Source organism: Centruroides sculpturatus, unplaced genomic scaffold, assembly GCF_000671375.1.
Source record: "Centruroides sculpturatus isolate CEXI.00-Female unplaced genomic scaffold, Cexi_2.0 scaffold1926, whole genome shotgun sequence".
Lineage (NCBI taxonomy): Eukaryota > Metazoa > Arthropoda > Arachnida > Scorpiones > Buthidae > Centruroides > Centruroides sculpturatus.
In genome coordinates, this window is record NW_019386104.1 from 15,732 (window position 1) to 38,579 (window position 22,848).

General features: G+C 31.8%; 1 long non-coding RNA gene across 1 annotated transcript; it reads left to right on the forward strand.

Annotated features, from left to right (window-relative positions):
- Positions 1-2,009: 2,009 nt before the first annotated feature.
- Positions 2,010-22,168, forward strand: LOC111613597. Its single transcript, XR_002754788.1, has 3 exons — positions 2,010-2,601; positions 4,127-4,222; positions 5,702-22,168. It is a non-coding gene; the product is annotated as an uncharacterized LOC111613597 (long non-coding RNA).
- Positions 22,169-22,848: the final 680 nt, after the last annotated feature.

Genomic DNA, 22,848 nt, shown 5'->3' on the forward strand with positions numbered 1-22,848 from the left:
AAAAATCCTTGAACTTTTATTGACCCTTTTCTTTTTTTACTAGTATACTTAGTAATAATAATAATTAAATAAACCTGGTGATCCAATTTAAACACTTTTTCATAGAAAAGATCTGTTACAGTGCACAAATTTACATGCTAAATTATGTGTCGTGCGGAATTGACACATGGCTACAATTTATTTTGTGTTATTTATTTCCGTGTTTGTTATATCTATGGAGACTAGAGAGACTCTATGTGGTGATTTCTTGTAACCGTGAACGAATCAAAAAACGAGATAAAATTAATGAGAACATTTATTAGCTTACATACATCTGACTTGGATTTTACACAAATTGCAAAATTATACCCCGACTTACGAAAATTCAACTTACTTGGTTATCGCTTGGTCCCACCTATTGCGTAAGTTTACTGTATATAAATCAATTTTTAGTATTACTGTATATAAATCAATTTTTTCTAAAACGGAAACAAATTTTCCCATAAACAATATAAAATGGATTAATCTGTTCCCATTCCCCAAAACAAAGCTTTTTTTTAACTTTTTAGATGTATTTCATGCATAAAAATGCTTACAAATGCAATATAATCTATATATATAAATGAGGATGTTTGTTTGTTAGTTTGCTATTTATGCCTAGGCCATTCGACCAATTGCTATGAAACTTGGCATATTTCTAACTTAGATAATGTACATGCCACCCCAAAATATTGATTCAATTTCTATAAATTAATTAATTTCTATCTACGTTAGATTTTCTGGCTTTACATGTAGTGCCATCTAGTGGCAAAAAATTTAAGAAAATAATAAATTAATTAAATTTGATTAATTTATCTGATAGGTTTACGGAAAGAAAACTATATTAATCGATTAAAGATGAAAAGTCAGAAAGGCATTACAGAATATATTTTGGGGCAACTGTTGTCACAAACAGAACGTAAGTTTATGCTATAATGGCTGTGATGATGCTTCGGGCAAAACTCTTAAATGGTTTGATAATATTGAATGTTTCATTTGGATTTTCATTAAACTTTAACAAATTTATAACTTGACGCCAGGTCTATAGAGAATTCACTGCAGGGAAACAGATGGCAACAAATAGGACATGTGCTAGACAAATTCACAAATTCTACAATTTAATAAATATTCAAATTTTAAAATGTTACATAATTAAAATTTTGCTAAAATTCTCACAAATATATATATATATACAGTATATACATATTTTTTAATGTTAAAACATTTAAGTTTTACAAAAATTAATCTTTTAATAATGTGAATGTAAACGTAAAAGATTAATAATAATTTTTTCCATCAATAAATGACTTATTTTAATACGTAAATCAGGGTTTTTCAAGAATTCATACATGATAAATCTTCCACGTCGTCATTAATGTGCTTCAAATGTTCCTCATCGACACAAATTGATTTTTGACCAACAGATAAGATATTTAATTCCTATTTTATTTTCGTATTTTTAGAAACTATTTTATATACACGTAACTATCCCAGATTTACATTACCACAAATTATTATTATTATTATTAGTAGTAGTAGTATTAGTATTATTTTTTTTATTGATTAAAAAAAAAGGGTAGCCTACTCTAGTCCCTTAACGTCCCCGATAGATTGAAAAATCCTGTTGTGAATAATTGCCATTTGATTGAATTACAAGGCCAGTCAGTTGAATTAAACTTGATTTAATGATGATCTAACGATGTGATTTTATTTTCTGCAGATGCGTGTGGCTTATCTGACGTGGCTCATATAGAGAGCTTACAAGAAAAATCCCAGTGTGCTTTAGAAGAATACTGTCGGACACAGTATCCAAATCAACCGACTAGATTCGGGAAATTATTACTGCGTCTACCATCTTTAAGAACTGTTAGTTCTCAAGTCATCGAACAATTGTTCTTCGTACGTCTTGTAGGAAAGACACCTATTGAGACTCTAATCAGGGACATGCTGCTCAGTGGCAGCTCTTTTAACTGGCCATACATGCCACTGCAGTGACCTTTGGCTGGCCCCCCTATGGGGCCATGGACTGGAGAGCGACAGTTGTTCCTCTATGTTCCCCTGTTGCCTCCTGTAACTCCGGTGCTGTCTGATATGAAGCAGAGACCAGCACATTGTTCCGAGGTGCCATGGGCAGCGGAGGCACCCATCAATGGTGACATTAATTCCTGACTGTTGCTGGCCACAAGGTTGGTCGTCATCATCATCATCATCATCGCAACGGTGATCATCGATAAGATCTAAAAATACAAAAAAACAAAAATTTAGACAAAAATATATATATATAAATATATATATCGATCACGAGAAGCGATCGGATCGAGAAGTACACCAACCGCAGGCCTAACCGAGGCAATGTATGTCCTGTACATACGCGTGTAGTTCACAGGCCAGCATAATTTGGACCTGTCCATACAACGATTCCAAACGCCATCTGTATACGTCATCAGTGTGCATTTTGTAACCTCGACCACCCTCTTTTTCTCGCTGGTACTCTTCCCCTGCCCCTCGCTTGTCCTTACAATCCATCTTCGAGACGGGAAGATGGCAGCCAATTTCCTCGAAAAGGACGCCCTAACGCCAAAGGTAAAATGTTTTGGCGTGTGTCCCTTACTTTTATTATTTTGTCGTCAATGTCATTCCTTTTATTCGATGCATTATCTACTTGTATAGAGCATTTTCCAACCTACTTTATCCTTCCCAAGATATAATATACAAGCGTTGGCAGAATTCGAATACAAGAAGACAACCCGAAACGATCGACAGAATTCCTGCCTGTAAGAAAAGAAAATTTTGCTCTTTAAAAAAAAAAATATCCCAATCAGATATTATTGTGTTCCATAAGGCAATAAGGTCACACTGTGTAAAATATTAAAGAAAAAAAAAAGAAAACTCTTCGAAATAATAAAAATTCGCTAACTGGATAAAAATCGCTGTGTTTATTACGTTTTGTGCTATCGGCTCGTCAGTTCGAAATTTTTCAAAAAAAGAAAAAAAAAAGTATATATAAATATATATAAATATATTTCTTTTTGTGTTTTTTTTTGTGTAAATTTTTACAGTTATAAACATCAAAATATAAAGCAAAAAATTTTAAAAATTTTTGTGGTGTGTCTGTATTAAAAAAAAAAAAAAGAAATATTAAAAAATATGAGCCTTTTTTCTCTTAAGGCTAGTGTATAAGTTGCGTGATCATGTTATATTTGTCTATCATTGTAGGCCATATTGAAGATGCACACTACAAATCTGTGTCTATGTGAAAAACGATGCTTTTTTTTCTTAAAAAAAAAATAATTATTATTATAATTTTTAGAATGTGTTTACAACACTTAAATAACGCAAGCATAATTAAAAAAAGAAAATGATCTCATTTTTTGTTGTACATAATTCTGTATTTGTCTCAGTCTGCTTCACTGCTATCAGCAACACCTTTAAATTATAAACTTGCTTATATTTTAAAGATCGCACAAGATGCTCTTATTATGTGACCTCTCTTATTGTGTTCCTACAGACAGAGCTAGCAATATGACATTCCAATCCAAGTTGTTGTCACAAAATATTTGAGATAAAAAACAAATATATAAATATATATATATATATTATAAGAAATAAATGCGAATTTCTGCCAACATCTTTCTGAGAATATATTTCTCTTTTTTTTCGTGTCTGTGTTATTTATAATTTTAGAAATCACCTGTACATATTTGAATGAATTTGTATATGCTGTAAGTATATACGTGCTAACATCTACTTTATATGCATATATTTCATTAATAGCTCTCTTATAAGAATAATAAAAGAAAAACTAGATAAAAAAAAAACTCAAACGTATTGCTGTTCTATAGACTCTGCTTCAACGATTTCAGGATCAATTTTTGCATTTTAGGAACATGAATTCTATCTAATATGATCTGAAAGAAGAAGAGATATGTAAATTTAAAACTTGTAACCACTCTTCTGTGGGATTTTTGACGTTTCTCTCGGTTATCATCATCTTTCTTTCTTCCAATTCATTGGTATCTAGTAAATACCTCTCTACAGCATTTAACTTAAAAAAAATAATTTTTAAGAAAATAATAAATTAATTAAATTTGATTAATTTATCTGATAGGTTTACGGAAAGAAAACTATATTAATCGATTAAAGATGAAAAGTCAGAAAGGCATTACAGAATATATTTTGGGGCAACTGTTGTCACAAACAGAACGTAAGTTTATGCTATAATGGCTGTGATGATGCTTCGGGCAAAACTCTTAAATGGTTTGATAATATTGAATGTTTCATTTGGATTTTCATTAAACTTTAACAAATTTATAACTTGACGCCAGGTCTATAGAGAATTCACTGCAGGGAAACAGATGGCAACAAATAGGACATGTGCTAGACAAATTCACAAATTCTACAATTTAATAAATATTCAAATTTTAAAATGTTACATAATTAAAATTTTGCTAAAATTCTCACAAATATATATATATATACATATATCTAGGTAATTCTGATTGAAATTCAAAATATTTTTAAAATCTCTCTCTCTCTCTCTCTCACACACTCTTTTCATAAATTTAAATATTTTTACTTTTATTTCTTTTGAGGGAAATATGTATTTATCTATTCAATTTTTGTTTTAATATGTTTTATAAATATTTATTAACCTTCTTTTCAATACATATTAAGTTAAAATAACTTAAATAATTTTGTTAAATTAATTCATATATTCTTAAAAATTAATAAAAGTCTACAGAAATCTATGAAATCTTCCACATTTTACTCTACTAGAATATAATCTTCAAGCAAATCTAAAATTATAAAATGTATCTTTCTAAAGCATTAATTAGATTCTAAATTGATTGACTATGTTATTATTAAATAGAAGACATATCACCCTATAATTATGTTAGCGTAAAAGTATTAAACATTTATTTGTTCTGCTCTGACGAACATTTAAATATGACAGCACCTGTTCATTCAAAGACTACCATTTTCTTTTTTTTTTTAATAATTAATTATTTAAATATTTATCTAAAATTATTTATATAGTATAAGATCATTTAAATTTTATATAAATTAAGTTTTCGAATCGCTTTATATATTTACAGGCATTTAGGATGCAAACATTCACACTTAAAGTCTAGACAGTCTCTAAATTAAACTAATTTCTAAAAAAATGATTAAATAAATGTAAAAACTGATTATAAAATATAAAAATATGATAATTTTTAAGTAAAATTAAATCAATTTTGTCATTTATAATATGTTTATATATGTAAAAAATTTAGCTTAAATTAAAATGTTCAACCAGATTCTCTCTTCCCCCTTTGATATATCATGCAGCAAAAGTGGGTTATATAGTTATTATTAATAAGCTATTTCTGAGAAAATTGATAGAACTCATCCTATAATTTTCGCAGAATTATCTTATTAATATTTATAATAACAATTATTATTAATATTTATCATTGACAACACATTTCGTTCTTCTTCTTGAATGCACACACACAACAGGCTAACATATACAACATATCCTATATAATAACATTAAAAAAAAAGAAGAAAAGAAATGTAGGCAATATATATGTATATATTTTAAATTAAAATTAATCAAATAGTAAATATAATTTATTATAATTTTCTATTTTATAAATATTTTATGCTAATAAGATATTTTCTTTCTTCTTTCATGTAGCTAAGTAAGGCCTATACCATGCAGAGGCCAAAAGAATAGCGAGAAAAATATGTATGCCTATGTAGAATTTAAAAAAAAAATGTTCGGTATGTATTTATTTTTTTTTTCGTTAGTCTGGTTCGTTAGAAAGAGGACTTTGCAATTTACTTAAACCATTCTTATAATCTAATCTCTCGTAAATATGAAAACCTTCGAACTGTAGATAAAGAAAAAAACACTTCAGATTCTATATAAATTTGGCTTCGGAAAAGTTTTTTAAAATTTAAACCCATAAAATAATAATATAACATATTATATAGCTTAGTTTAACAACTTAACAATAACTTATTAGACGATAATATACATGTAATATCAATCTGATCTTAGACTAATAAGCGTATGAATCATGTTAACGTGTATTATTACAAATCAGGTAAACTAGTGAAATGTATCCGTATTATTCCAAATAACAATAATTCGAATTAATTACAGATAATGGAGTTGATGTTTCCCTTGATCCAGAATGGCCACGCCAACTAGTGCCCATGGGCGTTGTATATAAACCCTATACGACTCGTACTCTTCAACACTGGATAAGTTCGAATTTAGTAATATGTAAAGTTGCGAATATTATTAGACACATTAATGCTTATTTTATTTCTTTATTATACCTTAAACTAATTCGTGAATACGCTAGTTAATTAAAATAAACAGCAATTTTGCTTTACTGCTCGCTATAATGGATGATGAATTTAATTTGCATCAACGTAGGCACGTCTAAAAAAAGTTCACTTTTCGTATTTCTCGACGTAACTGGTTAGGAATTTTTTTTTTTATTATCTCATACCTCCCCAGGCTAAGTTGTTAACCATATTATTTTTTGGATATCAGAAGGTTTATCTCACATAATAAATTTAATAGCGTAGAACCTTATGTCGAGATGGGTAACGCGACCTTTAGCATGCAAAAAAAAAAGTTAATATCATAAATACTCGATTTAATACATACATATTATAGATAAATTTCTGTATAATAAAATCATTATTAGGGATAATTTTCATTTTTGTGATTGAAAAATTATTATTTAGTCTACGTGTATGTGTATATACAGTATATATATATATATATATTTATAAACTGAAACCATCTGATAAGAATTTCTGTCGAGATGATTATAATTAAAATAATTTATAGCTGACATAAATAATTAATCTAGAGTTTTAATAATAAATAAATAAATAAAAACCCAGCTGAGATTATGTCTTATAATTAGATGAAATCATATATTTTTTTTTATTTTTTAATAACGAACGTGGATTGATTATTCCATTTAGTTAACGTTTATAAATGGGGTGAACCTCCCCACTTTTAGGGTAGACCAAGTACGTAATCATTAGTGTTTTTACGGCTGTTAAAAAGTCGACGAAAGAACGTCTTAGGTGTCGTAACTCTGTTAGATGCCAACAAATATGAGTCCTGTTTTATTTCATGTCTCTTGTTACTTCCTCTCCTTACCCGGGTTAGCGGTCTTTACATTATCCTAATGAAGTTTTTCTTTGCTTTAAAATGGCCATCTGCACACGAAAAGACATACACACAGTTAATAAGCAGCGCATACACATTGCAGGTTTATACTTTAGCGATTCAGAACTTGTGATACGGTATAAAACAGGACTTTAGCTTTATACCACTTCCTCGCTTTGAATTGGTTATGACTTAATCGAGGTCTAAGTGAGGTTGGAATTTTACAACGTTAGAAAAATTTATTACAGTCATCACATAAATTGAATGCTCTGTACAAAAATTGATTGCTTCAACCATGTTAAAACCGAGTGGAATTTTTTTTCTTATTTTTTATTTGTCTTCTATTGTGTTTAGAAAATGACTAGGTGCGACCCAGATGAGAATTTCGAGTATACTTTTATCTTTAGAAATTTTTATATTGTTCTTATTAGAAGGGGTTTTTTAAAGAGAATTGTTAACTCGATAGATTTATGTTGCATTATTCGCTCTTTAAATATTAATATAGAACCTAAGATAGATGTTAGATACCTTTCAGGAGTATAATATATTATTAAATTGAACGAAAGATAAAATGCATAGCTCTTAGACTGTATTGTAAGCTTTATCGTAAGACCTGGTGTTATAGATTTAAGTGCTTCTTGTATATTTTTAAATATTCTCGATATTTTCATAAGTTAAAAACTAAAAATATAGAAGATCGCCCCGGGAAGCTACTTTCTGGTTTTCAAAGTTTAACTCCGAGTAACATTACGGCATTTAATGCGTATCAATAAAGATTTCTACTTCTATTCATTAGTACTATTGCACGCAAACTAGCTCTAGCTACACTTTACGATTCAACTTGAAATTCATGAGGAGAGATATTCTATCTCCTTTGAAATTCCTATCTTGCATGTTTGAAAACTGGACCAGTTATCTGCTAAGCGTCGGCGATATCTTGGTTAGGTAAACTGGGCACTGTCCTATAGAATCTGGTTTGACTTTACGACGAATTTCTGTATTCGCGTGTTTAGTATAAGTGTTAGGTTGATTTTCTCAGTAATCTATGCAACCATAAGCGCGCTAAACTGCCCAGAGGTTTCATTCTTGTCATGTCTATAGTCTAGCCCTTGAGGGTTGGGAGATGTTTGCAAGCTCTCTATGAATAAGAGTCTCCCCCCTTTTGAATTCATCTCGAACGAGCTTTAGCTTCCACCCCCGCTTTCATCGAGGCTTAGTTCCCATTTGGCTTCATATACAGACCATAAACAGCGTACCAATAAAGCAGCTCCCTATAAAGGCTATTCATAAAAGTCCACCCATCTACTGACAGCTTTCCCTTTTCAACAAAACCCAGTAATCTGAAGGGTGCACATCTCGATACTGGTGACTTTTACATAGCAATGTTGCCTCTGGCGTAGACACTGCCTCCCTACCATTGATTCTAGCGAATAATACGTCTCGATACTTGTAGCTAGCTGTTGCGTCAACATGTACGTATTCATAGCGGTAAATCCACAAGCAAAACACTTCACACCACGCAACCTCAGACTTTCCATTTAAACACTCCCCATTTTCGCACTATCTGTTGTTGAGTCGCTTGTTGAACATGCACTACAACCTACTGTAATATCACTTCTACCAAATTACTTCTCGAAATCGCCTGGGACTTTACAATGCAGTCACGTGTTCGTTTTTAATAAAACAAACCTCGATTCACGTTTGGATGCTCGTTACCCAATCAGTTCAGCGCAGAAATTAAAAAGCAAAAATGAATTTTTTCTCCCTTTTTTTAAACCTAACCTTTCAAAGTTTGAAGGAGGGAAGAGCCGCCCTCGTCTCAAGCCAATCGATACTCTAATAAATTATCCTAATCGTGAATCTGCACCCAGTTACAGAACAGTGCAGCATTTTGCTTTATAAAATATTACCATTTTTATAACGGCGATTTTTTTAAAACAGAATAAACATGCTTTTTATTCTATCCGGGTTAAAATTGTGCTTATTTTCGTGTATAGAATGTAACTAAAACACCTGCCTCGTCAAAACTTCATGATACTTTCCCGAGGCCAAATTATTCTCTTCTTATTAGATTGTTTGTAATGAAATTTCTTCCTCTTATCTCGATCTAACGCAACTTCCTTATCCGATTCATAATTTTCACTTTGATCGTTTGTTGCTTATCACATGTCTAGGAACTTCAAGAAAAAAATTATTTTTTAATATAATAATATATTTATCACAATGTATCCTATCTAAATTTTCTAAGACAGGATTTTGGGTTTTTTCTTTTTAGCAACTAGTCGAGGTCGAAATTGGACTACTGTATATAATAATTGTTAGGTTATTCATGAACAATCCCATTCAAATCCTTCAGACAGGCGGAAAGGATAAGGGAAAAAAATACAAACTAGATCTTTTGTACGAGGAACTACATGAAAATGTATGGACACTCTCCCAATCTTTATTCTTTACTCTTATTTCTAAACATCTGCCAAGTTAGACAAAGAAATCTTAACATAAGGAAGAGAGAAAAAATTAAAAAAAAAAGGAAAAGAAAATTGGATATATATAAATAATATTCTCTCCTCATTATTTCCTTATCAGAATTTATAAAATAAGTCACTACAATAATTTAGTAAGACTTGACATGTTTATTTACTCCATCTTAAACAAACGATCAATCCAGACGTGGAACTACTCCGTGCTTACATTTCACCATTAAGATTTCATCAAATAGACGAACTGGATACTATCCTGTACCCCATCCTTCATCACTGTTACATATACACTAAGCTAAAATGTCAAAGGGTTGCAAGAACTAACATACCAACACGCACCAAAGTGGGTTCGTGCACGTATATCACAGGTCCCCGCCACTAAAAGGAATGGTACAAACAACAACGGACCGTGAAATATGGTACGTTTAAATGTCAAAAGGATCTCACTATCAATCAGCCATTTGTTCTCCTAATGGTTTCTACATTCAGGAATGCGCTAATATAATAATAATAATAATAATGGTAGTAGTTTTAATTAATTGTATAGATCTCATCTTAGATGCTTCGGATCTCCTTCCCCCCTTTCTGTTTCGGATAGGAGATTAAATCAGATACTAAATATATTCCACAATTTTTATTCAGCATAGTGTGTTCACTCAAATTCACTCTGTATCTAATTCCTACTTGACATTCTAAGCACGTTACAATAAAAATGGTTTTTGGCTACGTCATACGCCAGTCTTGTAATAAGATCCTCTCTACGGACAAAACAGGATTCTAGTTAGGGATGTCAGTTTTTATCGAGATTCTATCTAGACAGAAGTTTCGTTCTAAAGTGGTAGATGTCACGTTCTGCAGTTTTGAGTTCACTTGCGAAAGCGATCCTTGATTATTATTATTATTCTTTTTTTTTCTCTCCTGTGTGGGTCGATGCAGTGAATATCGATAGCTAGTAATATCATACAGGTCCTTTTCTTCTAAAAATAAAATAACAAAAAATAAAATATAGTGCTATAAAAATATGATTTTGGCAGGGAAATTAGTTTAAGAATAGATTTATAATTCAATTTAGGAATTTCATCGCTATCCACTACATAAATGTAGGCTTTTATTCGCTGTTGTGTACGACTTCCTTTTCAACTTCAGAAAAAAACGTGACCTTTTTCACATTTGACCCAACCTCCTGTCACGAAGGAATTCGTAATGGAAGAGAGTATAAGTTTACACACGCGAATAGGCTCTCCCTTTCTCTGTTACTATAGGCAATATCTTCTACGCTACGAATATATGTTTGTAGTCTCTGAACTTTTTATTTTAACCAATCTTCGATAAACAAGAATTTTGTAAGAGAGGTTAAGTGAGGAGATTAAATTTTTTCACTCGCATTTTTTTTTATTCCCAAAGATAGTCTCATATCAAACAAAAATGGTAGCATCTACAGGAATAAAAATGTTTAGATCAGCTTCTCTTACATGCAAACAAAATTGTTTTTTATCTAATCTTTGATAAGTAATAATTAAATAAATTTTAAAATGATTAAAATATAATTATTATTTTCATTTTTCTCTTAAATGTAATTATATACAAGTAATATTTCTTAACCCTGTAAAGAAAAGAGTATGAATTCATTATACATTGTGTATACTTCTTGAGGATCAAGATACAAGATTTAAATTGTTTTATTTAAGAGGTTTTAATTCCTTCTACAGGAACTAGATGCAATTTAAATATTATATAATACGCAGATAAATCATATATATTGCTATTAATAGGTATTATGTTTTGCAGGATCAATCTTTACATAAATCAAAAAGTAAAACAAAAGAAATGATTTAAAATAATTATTCTACTTTTTGACATTTTTTTGAACCTGTCCTCTATCCTATTTCGAGATATTAACGTAAAAAATGAATGTACTAAGTTTAAAAAAACATATATAAACATTATAGTTCTGTAGGTCAATAGTTTCTAGATTTATGCTGTAGATTCTAAATAGTCTTCTGTTAATCAGCCTAACCATGAACCTAATGACAAAGGTTAAGTGAAAGAGTAATTGCTTCTTGTCTTACATGATTCTCTTTTAATCTCCAGACTAGCTTGAAAAATATTCACATTCCTAATAAAAAAAATTGCAGCTTATACAGACCAAAAAAAAAAAAAAATCAGGTATCTATTTTCACAGATTAGCAGATTCTATATTTGTAGTCCTGAAATGTTTTTCTATTAACCAATCTCCTATCATCACGAACCGAATAATAGAGGTTAAGTAGAGAAGGTTAAAGATTGCATTTCTTTATTTTTTTTTTCCTTCTTTTTTTTTATTCTCTCGATTTTCGTTCGATCCCCAAATTACTAACTGGAGACGTAATCCGCATACCAATGAGATTCTTCTTGGTTTCGGTGGCTAGGAAATAATAATAATAAAAAAAATCTAGGCCGAGGATGCGTTTATAAAATAATTCCATTACAACTTGACAGTTTATAACATATTCTAGTCAGTTTTATGAGGCTGATATTTCAAGGAAGGAGTGCTGTTCCCAAATTCGCTTCAAATACTCATCTCTTATATCATCTATATGTGTGTCTGCCAATGACATACCGGAGCAATATCGCCAATACTTCAAGTATAGAATTGCTGCAGTCAAGTACAGACTGTGATTGGAAAAGTGATTTGCATTTCGACAGCAACCATATACTCCCCTGATAAACTGTAAATCGAAAAATGTTATTTTAAAATTGTTATCTTCTCTCCGAGCGTGTTCGATAAGGTGCAGAAAATTATTATTCTTAAAACAATTTAACAGTTTATTAAAATGTGGAGAACAATACAATATAGTATTATAGCAGCTATAGATTTAGATATATATAAATCTTTATAACAAACAATTTTTTTGGTTTTTTTTTTTTTTTGGTGGCTTTCCTCCTTCGGTTAACAGCAATTCACTGATAGGATGGGGGATGGAAAAAAATGGTGTTCTGGAATTTATGTGATGAAGAATTCACTTGGTGGAAGAATTAAAATATTTCAGTGCACTGACAAACGACAATGACGGATGCGGTATTCAATATTACAGAAGGGAGGAGGTTGAAACGGAATTCGCATTTTGCACAACGTTAGTTCGTGTATGCGGGCGGAGTGGTACACCAGGGGAAATCTGGATGGCTATAAATAATTCTGATTTACTCCAACGTCTACAGATATGTGGGGGATATACATGATTAGGACTCCTATATGAAATATATTAAGGTGATTGTTCTCAATAAAAATGGTTTAGAAAAACGTCGAAAGAATAAAGAAGAAAAGATGCTTTTAAGTAGAGACAGGTGATTTTTAAAAGAAGGCAAAGTCATTGTCCTTAAGATGCAAACTTTGATTCGTATCTAATATAATTATATATGACCTAATTGTGACGATCACATAAACATTTTCGCACATGCATGTGCGGAAACGAGTGATGCCCCTTGGCTATGTGTTACTCGTTCTGTCCTACAAGTCGAAGAAAATATTTTTCACAGGCCAATGAAACCTCTGCCCTATATATACTCTCTTTCTATATATGTCATATAATGTATATAAATTATTAGAACAGCGTATCTTCGTCTCGAGATTAAAAATAAAACATGACTTTCGGCAGAAAAGTAACCTTATGGATCATCCAACTAACTGTCGACCATAATTTCCTATTGCCTATAGGCATCGTACCAATAAGAGTCAAAAATTGTTTCTAACCTTTAAGTTTTTAACCTTTTTTAATAACTTCAGGCATATTTTAAGCTATTTAATTATCGTCTCGAATTTCTAGTTTACTTCTTTTTATTTCTAAAAGATGTTTTCGAAATTATTAATACGTTAAAAGTATATTTTTATTATACCGATTTTTTAATGTTTGATTAAGTTTTAAATAAGATAGATCTGCAAACAGTTCGTTTTTAAGGACGTTAAGAGCGAGGAGAAGAAGCCACTCCTTTCCTAAATGATATAGCCAACACTAAACATCCTTGGTAAATAATCTGGAGTCATCCTTTTGTTCTGTCGAACATTTCCTGTATCGCCAACGACACTTGTGTATCAGGGTAATTGTTCATCCACCGAAATGATCACAGGACTAAGGATCTATCTGACTGTTAGGTGCTCTCGACTCTACTGCTCTCTATCGCTGTTCTGGTTCCACTTCCAGGCCTGATAAGTAGATGATTTATCGGGAGACGGTCATGATTCATCTCTCTCTAATAATCGGTAAGATCCGCCTGGTAATATGACGCAACCACCTAACAGTGACTTCTCTGGCGGAGTCCAAATTAATAGTGGGGAGTGGATGTTATATCTAGCAGCGGCGCAATTAGGGAAAAATCTCCACTAGAGCATTAGCAACGAAGCCCGACTGGCGTAAAAGATATATTAAAAACTTTAAGCTGTTTAACAGTATGGGTTGTTCACCTTCAAACCATTTATAACACGTTAGATACAGGATTACTTTATGCAGAACACCTTCTAGTCATTTAAAACGGGCAAATATTCAGCAACAACCGAAAACTTTCACCCTAAGAGAATAAGTCGAACAAGCGAACGAAGAATAGTTTTTCAATGTCCGAACCTTTACACCTGCAGCAGCCTATATGAACAAGATTAGGGCGAGGAGCAGAACTGCAGGGATTATTAATATGCGTCTCTGTATGCATGAGTGGCACCCCTGATTTGCAAGTTATTACAGTTGTCGATGTGCTAGAAGCGGGGCGATGTGGAACTGTGGACGTGGAAATCTTCTACCCCGACCAACCAATCACAGCTGACACCTTGTCACGTGGTGTGTGTATATGTGTGTGTGTGAATGTTGAGGTGTTTATACGAACATAACCTGTGATTAATTAAAATGTCTGAAGACTGAAAGATGAACTCGTATCTGCAGCAAAGTAAAGGCTAACGCATTTAGGAAGAGTGCGAGTTATGCTTTACTTTTTTTATATATGATTTTAAACACCACAAACAACTTGACCGCTATTTAAAAAAAAAATCTCGGACTTATAAAAATAAACAAGACATTAAATAGACTTAATTTGATAGCTTAGATGGTCATTTTTGAGTTATCGATTTACGCTATCAATTTAAAACGATAGATAGAGTAGAGGTGGGCGTAGACGTTATCCTCCACCTTATAGCTGACGTTAAAATGTTGATTGTTATGCGTATCGCGAACTAGTGACTTTTAAAGTACCAGATACAAGAGAGAAAGAATATAATAAGACCTCCCAAAGAGATGTTAAATGACTCTGACAGTTAAAGGCATATAATTAATATCGGACACTTTGTTCATTTTGACAACATTTCAGAACGGACGGTATGATAAATTATTCGGAATTCAAAAAGTGAAAACGAGATCTTAAGAGAAAATAATAAAAATGCATCCACGTACAGACAGATGAAATTACATCGGTTAAAACTAAGAAATTATTAACAAATTTAAAAGTTATCAACATCCAAATCGATAAATATATCGCTGTCTTCTTTCTTTCTTCTTCCTCTTTCTCGCTCTTATGCAAAATGGTGGAGTCCGTGTAGTAGCGGTATCTGAAGAAGTAACCAATTCACACCGCCTAGTAGAATATGTTGAAAGGTTTTACAGTAAACTCTGAAGTATACTCGAGTGAAAATATTTTTTTTTAAATTAAAGGTAAGTATTTTCCAAAATTTCTTACTCAGTTTTATAAGGTAATAAACGTCAACTTAATTCATGACATAATAAAACTGTCTAGATATGAAAATCCCAAATGATATGTATCCAGAATATCAAACTAACTTTGCGAGTGCTGGTGGATCTGATCCAACTACCTCCCTATGTGCTGCATTGAATTTTAACTGTGCATTATCAATGGCAGATGCATAGACACCTGGATGTAAGAAGATCTGGAATAGGGGGAAGAGAGAAAGAGAAACCCTGATTGCATCTGTTGTTCTGTCAAAAGTGGATTGCTGTTCCTGTAAGCTTTACAGATCTATCTACTTTTCTATTATGGTTTATGTACTTGTTTCACTGACAATTCAATTATCGATACTTAAGTTCGAAAACCGTAAGTCCGATGATTAACGCCAAACAAATATTACACTTAATCCGACTTTTCTGTTAAATAATCTAGATTACGACGCTAAGAAAATCCATATTAATTTAGCGATTTTAATTTTACAAGCAACTATTTCCATCCGTTATTTTAGTTCATAAATTATTCAAATCTTAACAGTATATACATTCGAGCCGTTTGACCTAGAATGGCCCGATTTTATAATAAGATCGATACATATTTTAACAAAAGAGAGAAGCCTACCGAATGATCGTGCAGCTTAGACTTTACTGTAGTGTTGGTCCTCCTAATGATAGTGAATTTATCCTTAAACTCTTGCCTCGGGATGTGATAAGAATCAAATTACTGTTGCCTCTCTTATTACAAATGAAATATACAGTATATGATATGTAATGGCAAAACAGTGATTACTATATAACTTACTCCGAAATGCAACAAAAGAGCCTTTGTACACGCTTATGAACTTATTGTCTTGATTAACTAATATATATAGTTTCTGAATAATGCAATAACAATGGATATACAAGGTATGTTACGGAATATATCAGATATAAAATTTGATGGCAAATATTGCAGATTCTGCATGTAAGCATAGCATGTAGCATCCTCATATGAATTTATAGTAATGATTATATGTTATAGATTTAAACTATACATCATTTGCATGGGCAGATGTGTTTACAGCAATTATTAATATAAACTCATGAAGCTATACAACTAACTACACATGACCTGGTATTATTGATAATATTACATAGGATAGCATAGGATAGCATACGAATCATCTTAGTATAATAACAAAGAATCTATGTTAGTTTTTAATTATAATTACGAGGAAATTAGGCTAAAACATTCTTTTATGAGCTGATAGCAATATAAATATATTATCTTCGAACAGATTTACAATCTCTTAGAGTTTGAATCTGTATTAATGGCATAAAATATAAGCCCTAACATTCGTGCGTATGTGTGATGTGCAAATATAATAATCTGAATAATTATATTTGCATATGTGCAGCATATATAAATTTTGCCTGCACACCGTTTATGAGTTTCTAGCGACGATAATGATACCGCATAGATCTGTAATAACGTTTGTATAAAGTTATATAGCATGATATGAATTAATGAATGTATTTGCAACTTAGATTATAATATCTGAATAAAGCTAAGAGCTGATATTAATAAATGCGAGATAGTTATGAAGTATTCGAATAAGAGCCATTATAAGATATCTGTATAGCATATGCATTGATTTTATAACGATTACTGTATAGTACATCTAATTATTGCAAACGTGCATAAGTTTAAAGCTTTAATTGCATAATTTTATACAATATTTATAAATACATTCGTAGTTTTTTATGATTGAAAACTTCTATTTCGACGCTACTCATCGTGAATAAATCTGTCATAGTCAAGTAAACATCAACAGATTCATTTACAGTGCTGCTAAGGGGAAAAAATGAATACGGTTTCTTAAGGTAATGCAGAAAAAAAAGATGAGGGAGAAGAAAAAAAAGAAAGTCTTTAGACTTAAGCAAAGTAAACAAGCAAGTACGCCGAGGGACAATAAAGGAAAACTAAACAGTTGCAGCGTTTAAAAACTTGTCATCGTATTTCGCATTCATACGCATAACAAAACAACGTCAAGAGGATGGAAAAAATGTCGACTGTTTTTTTACACTTTCTTATTCTTCGTTCCACTGGGTGACCAAGCTGAAAAATTGATTAGGAAAAACACCTTGGTATAATATAAAGCAATATAATATCTTTAAACTTATACGAAAATGTTTGACGATAACCTTTACTTTGCTTGCTTTGTTTTTTATTTATTCATTCATTTTCTTTCTTTACTGAAAAACAGGAATCGAATTTGTATCTCTCTATTTGTCTAGTTAAAAAAAAAATAATAATAATAAATAAGACAGAAAATACATTTGTTTAGCAAATTTAAATGTGTTGTACAAGTAAAAAAAAAAAGTATATTATTTAATGCGTTACATATATATATATATATATATATTTTACAAATATTTGAATAGGAAAAAAATAATAATAAAGGTCCTTAATATGTATTAGATTCTTTCTTTAAGTTAGATTTTTGTATTCTTTCAGTTAACACGTTTCTTTTCCCAACACCATCAAACGTTTTCAACTTTATATTCGCTTCAAACTGAATTGCCAACTACTCACTTTGAAGTGAATATAAAAGTTGAATATAAACTTAAAAAGTGAAATGATATAGGTGAATATGAATTTGAATACGTTGAGATTATAGGGGGTGAATATAAATTTAGAACGTTCACACGATAGAAATGAATATAAACGTAAAAAACGTTGAGGTAAAAGAAACGAATATGAATTAAAAATGTTGACAAAGATCATTTCTTTTTGGTAATTTAATAAAGTTTTAAGAGCCGAAGAAATTCGTGTCTTTAGTAGGATATAAAATATCCTTCTAAAAACGGGTATCTTTTATAAGGTTGATTTAATTTGTAACCTTATAAAAGTTTAGAAGATACAAGCTATCTTCAGTCAATAACCTAACTTGGATTCTGTATAAGAGTAGTTCAATTCAACTTGGCTTTAATATAAATATAAGGGCTTTTGAAAATTTATTTGAACATCGTTTCTCCTCATTGCGAACAGGATTTCATGTTTGGATTGAAATTTTACAAACAGATTGGATGTTATCGTACAATCATTTCTACAGAAATATATTTGGTGGGGAATTCAATTTTACAGAATATGTTTGACAGAGAATCGATTTAATTCTATGCACTTCAGAGCCGAGTTCAATTAGGAGGTTATTGTGTGAACCAATATTAACTTTACTTCATATATATCGGAGTTATTTCTCTCTCTTATATCTCTATATAGTAATATTTGTCTGGGATTAGTTCTTCTCTTGGAGGAAAAATAGAGATGTAACTTTAAAAAGTTTTAGCTGTGTTGGGTCTGCTTGAGGATTTTCAAAAGTTCAATGAATGGTTAGTAAAAAAAGAGTCTAAATTAATAGGTTCGACTGTCGAAATGATAACAAATTTGACTAAAAATAAGTACTTGGGTTGTAGGTTTTCTATTGAATTCTAAGGTATTCTGTTCGGTTACAATGGACAGAACTGGGTTTTGGGGGAAGAAAAAAGCAGCACTATTTGTAGATGTACGGGATACTATCAAAAAGTAAAACCAACAAATTTCCATCAGAAAGGTGCTCAGACCACATGTAGACTTAGATGAATGAAATCACAACTTCCATTTTTCGCTTGCCCGCTCTGCCGGTGCATCATGTGACCCGGGACAATGTCTGAGGCAGTTTTTCACAGTCCCGTCACTCCCCCCGTACCGGGGGCAGCCTGTGGAAAACTGCACGTGCAAGCAGGACAACACAAAAGAGCAGGGGATCCTATATTGACAGCACAAACGTCTTATCACATCTGAGATTTACGGCTAGAGTGCATGCGTTCACAGTCCAAGAGTCGGGGCCAGAGGAAAAGGCCACAGATTGGGTTACAGGCCCGGGTTGCCGAGAACTCGCTTAGGATCAGGTTGCTGCCAGCCATCTATTCATGATAATTTTTTCCCCACACTCCAGACATGTAGAAAAGAGGTGGGTCGACTGTGAATGGTCGCCATGAGAACAAATACAGCGGGACCTCTAGTATTGCCACCATGGGGGAACCCATAGGTGAAGAGATCGTGTTTCTCTAGTCCCAGCATGCTACGCGTCCGGCTCTAACACGTCATCGATGAAGTGTCGTCTGTCGAGGGTCCCCTCGCCGCATGCCATGTGATCGATCGTGGTGGACCGCAGAAGACTTCGGCTAACCACAATTCCCTTGTCTCATCGACCGGCTACGATCATTCCCTGGACACATGAGGTAACCGAGACATATCATAGCTACAGGCATCTGGCGGCAAAGTTTAAAACGAAGCAGCCACTTTTCATTTAACTCCCACCCATTGGCAACTTCGTCTTCCTTTGCCGACAGATTGTTGTAGCATATTTCTAAACGCGATTTTTCCTTAACTTCTACCATTCTAGCATCTCTAAACTTAAAAAAACAACACATAAACAACTTAATCACCTTACAAATATAAATAAACCTTATCCTCTAGTCGTATTCTAGTAATGTAGCCGGACTGTAAAGATTGTATTGTTTATTTTAATCGGTAAATTAAGCCTAAACTACTTATTTTAACGCAAACAATTTAAGTAAGTAACATTAGGAAGAGGAACAAAAATTCGAAATGTTGCAATTTTTCTCATTAATTCTTTAATGCCGCCTCGGATACGGATCGTAAATTAAATTTGGATCGCGGATAATTGCAAGTGTTGCCAACTCGATTAGGATCGTAATCAAAAGAATATCTAAATGAAAGAAAAAAATATATATAAGTAAAGAATCTTAAAAATTCCAAATATTAAACGGAGAAGAAGAGAAATTTAAACTCTATAACCATTTAAATTTTACAGAATTTTGTGCGGGGGAGAAATAGGAAAGAAAAAATTCAAGTTAATAGTTATCCGAGCGAGAACATTAGGTTAAACTGTACTTGTGTTAAGTGCAATTAGGAATTGGCTAAATGTTTGAAATTACTCCGTTCTTAAGTTCGATATCATTTTGTAAGCCTTTTGCTTAGTTTAAAGAAGGCAAATTTGTTTTGTGAAGACGAAAATATGTGAGACTATTTGACCAAGTTTTCAACTTAAAAACTGTATCCCTTTATTAATAATGGTTCGTTAGAAAGTTAATTCTCACCACAGGAATCTTCACATTTGTGGATGTTCCAAGAAAAGAATTTTGTTTGCTCTTCTCTTGCACCAAATTAGAACGTCAAACTTGTGAGCTGAAGATTGTAGTGAAACAAATTACTGAAACCTCGCACATACAACAGCTAGAAAAGCAGGGCCATTAGGAACATACCACCGAAAGGTAAATAGAAGCATTCTTGTTTTTGTTCATTCCCAAACAATGCACGAAACAACACGCTATGAATGGTTTGGAATTCTAAGATACAGGGACACTGATGAACAAATAAACTTTCTATTTTTGGTACTTAACATTTTGACCGGGATAGAAAATAGGAATTCCATAGAGAAAAAGTCTGTAGATAATTAGGATTAGGAACCAGTTGCTGCCTCGTCTATACCGACTCCATAATACGTACGGTACCACAAGAATTTTCTAATTATTCATAGTTCTTCTGGTGCTAAATATATCATCAGCTATTTCAAATATTGGTATAGTCTACAGAATTCTCATTTAACTAATCACTAATATGTTCTTTAAAAAAATCTGAATTTTAGATCAGACTTACTAACTTAAACTGTATTTTCCGAATTTCTCATAGAACAACTTATCTTAAAAAGTAATTCTATGTCAAGCAACTCCGGTTAACAAGCAAAACAGCAATTACTTCATTCTTTACGCATCTTTATCTTCATTTAAGGATACTAAGAATTCCGAAATTGTAGTTAAAATAATGCTGCAACGTCAACTAACAAAATCTTCAAACCAATAACACATGGTGAGAAGTTAATAACGAAGATTAATTTTTCAGAAAACGGAAGATTAAACTGCTCTTCTGGCGGATTAACCCATGCCCTAATCGTTTTCATTCAAAAAACGCGGTGCATAATTCTAAAATGCATATTATTTTTTTTATGGAAAAGAACTTAAATTTACGCATCCTCGAACAAAAATACCATTAAAACTTACCAATTTTATGTAGATTTTTTTTTCAAATTTCTAATCTTAAATCTTTATAGACCAATAACAATCTTAAACATATCGAAAATATACCTTAAAAATCTATTGATTATTATTATATTCCCTCCACTTAAGAAACATTTTTGAACGTATAAATTACAAATTTTTATACTTTCATCTAAAGGAAAATCTAAGTTAATCTATTTAAAGTATCTTAATTCTAAGCTAAAAGGGATTAACTAAAAACAGTTAAAAACTATATCGATCAACTTAGAACGTTATCTTCTAACAACTACCATATAACTAAGAACTTTTTAAATTATAAACTAATTTATTTTTACAGAATTTTATGCCATAATCTTCATTTAAATAACCACTTCAATACTTATAATCTATACTCTTATCTTCGTCTGTTAACGATATACATTACAAGAACACAAAACAGCGATTAATTTACCATCCTATATGCCAAAAACTTCTTATCGTCATCCGGCAACACAGCTTAGAATTTCAAACCACAGATCATCTTTACATTTTTATAAATTTATATAACTACCAATTTGACGGTAATGTATCTTTGACAACTTTCGTCCGCTTCGATAAGGAAATTGGTGAATTAAAATTCAGTACATTCTCGAAAAAAAAAAGGAAAAAAAAAATCTTTTTTTCTCTCCTCTTCAATCAATTTATTTCGTCGAGAAAATAAAAATCTTCTTCGACCAACTTCTTCTTCTTCTTTTTTTATTTAACAGAATATACTATACACTTTAGAAATACCAAAGGATATATACAAGAGCCATTACACATTCGGACAATTGCGGAGGAGTATTTCTACTTACATCTTAAAGCGGATCTCTGTGTGGAGTCGAAGATTCGGTGATGTGACAAAATGTACTGGATGTCGTAATGTAGCTAGTGTTTCGTACGACGTCGAGATACGGTCAGTAGTCTGCGTGACGGCCATGTTAAGACGGTATTCCTTTTGCTAAGTGAATACGAATTGCTCCGACAACAGTTATAGTTCTCCTACCTTGTACATAAAGCAGTATCCCACTTGGTCCGTCTACTTTACTGACCTGTCACAATCCTTATTCTAGTCACTTGGTGTTTCGTTTCTAGTAAACACAATAGACTTGTTAGCTCGTTTTTGATGGTTTAAACTTCTGAATTTTTCTCATCCGTTCACACTTTTGTTGTGTGGCAAATATTGCGAGTATCGTCGTAAAGAATCATTTTTTGATAGTAGACTCCATCTGAAAAATTATATTTTTTATTTTTTTTTTACATTTTGAACTATTTTCTTTGCTTGTTTTTAAGATTTTTGAANATATATAAGTGAGGTTAAAAATTAGATATCGACCCGACTTTTACA